General features: G+C 36.8%; 1 pseudogene; it reads right to left on the reverse strand.

The window, feature by feature from the left end:
* Positions 1-214: 214 nt before the first annotated feature.
* On the reverse strand, positions 215-971 carry LOC101562893 (annotated as a pseudogene).
* Between the last annotated feature and the right edge of the window lie 1,000 nt (positions 972-1,971).

Here is a 1,971-nt window from a genome sequence, read left to right on the forward strand (position 1 = left end):
CTTTCTGTGAGCCAAGGAATTCCATCCATTTTTGCACAAAGTATAAAAGAAATGCTCAGAACAACAGAAGGAAGAGACATTCGCTGAAGATAATTCATGGTAAACAGAGAATAAATTCTCTCTCAGTAGTGTGTACTTGACATTAATGCTGATGATAATTCACCTGATGACAGAAGATTCACTCTGACAGAGAGATTTGGAAATACTGAGTAGGAAGTAGGCAGTAGAGTCAGGATGGTCTTGATAAAAACATCAAATTAAAACAAGAAACTAACATGATAGGTTCAAGGCCTTTTGGGAACGGGCTTTTTGCTGCCAGATTTCACATCCTCATAGCTTCGTGGTCTTTTTCTTCTAACAAATTTATCAGCTGAGAGAAGCTTTCTTTCAGTACATCCACATCATCCAGTGAGCTGGGCTGAAAAATCCAGCGTTTTCCTTGTGCAAGGAGTTCAAGTTCAAAACATCTTTTGATCTCTTGCACTGAGCGTGCTGCTGGCTTGTCTTTATGATTGACCAATATTAAAAAGGGTAAAATACACAACTTTGGGTGTTGAAGAGCTGCGTGCAGTTCATTTCTAGCAGTTTCTAAATCATCCTCTGAAGAAGTACTGTCTAATACAAATACTACCCCTTGAGATCCTTCGTGGTAGCGACTCCAATATTTCTGGATATTATCAGCTCCTCCAAGTCCTTTTACATTCACGATGGCATTCTGGAATGGCACTGCCTTTATACTAAAACCTGTAGTTGACACGATAGTCTCAGGGCTTTCACTGTACAGCTTTGAGAGCAGACTTGTCTTGTCAGAACCTATGAGGCCTATGCACATCAGATCATACTCTGGTCATGTAGGTGGTGGTCCCTTACAACAAGGTGCTCTAAAATACAGATAATCCATGTACAGAAACTCCTCAGTTATCTGGAGATCAGACATCCGGCAGCCTAAAGCATCTGGAACAGCTCCAAACCCAGAAAAAAAAAGCCCGCATCAACAACTTCTGAAATTGCCAGACTTATGAAAAACCCACTACTATTATAGACTACTGGATATTAGAATATTTTGCTGAATTCACACACCTACAATATTTAAATGACAATGGAATGCCCTTCTCTGACAAAACTAACCAAAAAAGGAGGATACAAATGAATGACCATTTTGTATATGTACACTCAAAATAGGCTAGATATACAGCTGCATTCTCTTAATTCAATGAATAGAGAGATTTGTTCTAATAGTGTTTGTGGACAGGATATCATGTATGCATCTTGTACAATGAATAACCACTAAAACAACAATATGCAATGTATTAATTAGTGAAAACGTGCTAGTAATTGGTTTTGAAACTGTCTCATTGCTATTTGTTTCTGAATAAAATTATTTAAACAAATTTAGGGCCTCTTCAAAGCAAGGGGTAATATGCAATCATATGTCCAATCTCACATAACTATATCTGTTAATCTGAGCAACAGATTTGATGATAAAATAGGTAATATAATAACCATTGTTAATCAGCTGTTGTTTTGAAAATCTGTAATGTATGTATTGTATGTTACCGTGTTTCTGTCTTTGTTTCTAATTTTTTGTTCTTGTTTTTTGCTACTTTTCAAAATAAAGTTTAAAGAAATAAAAATAAATAACCTACACTCTTAAAAAAAATACATATGCAGAAAAAAGTGAATGTGAAAATAAGGATGTCTCCTTGCCAAATGTAGGAAACATAATGAACTGTCACTATGACAGCTTTCTCCTCTGGTGACTGCATCACAGCTGCCTGTCAGTGACCATCATTCATTCATCCATCCATCCATCCATCCATCCATTCATTCATTCATTCAATAAACATTCCTAAAGTGCTACTCTATGCCAGACACTTTGCTGGATTCTGAGGAGGCAACTATAAAAGCCTCCATCTGTACACAGATATAGCCTCACAATAGTTTCTTTATTCCCATTCATCTCGCTTGTGT

Source organism: Octodon degus, unplaced genomic scaffold (genome assembly GCF_000260255.1).
Source record: "Octodon degus isolate 3935 unplaced genomic scaffold, OctDeg1.0 scaffold00099, whole genome shotgun sequence".
Taxonomy (NCBI): Eukaryota; Metazoa; Chordata; class Mammalia; order Rodentia; family Octodontidae; genus Octodon; species Octodon degus.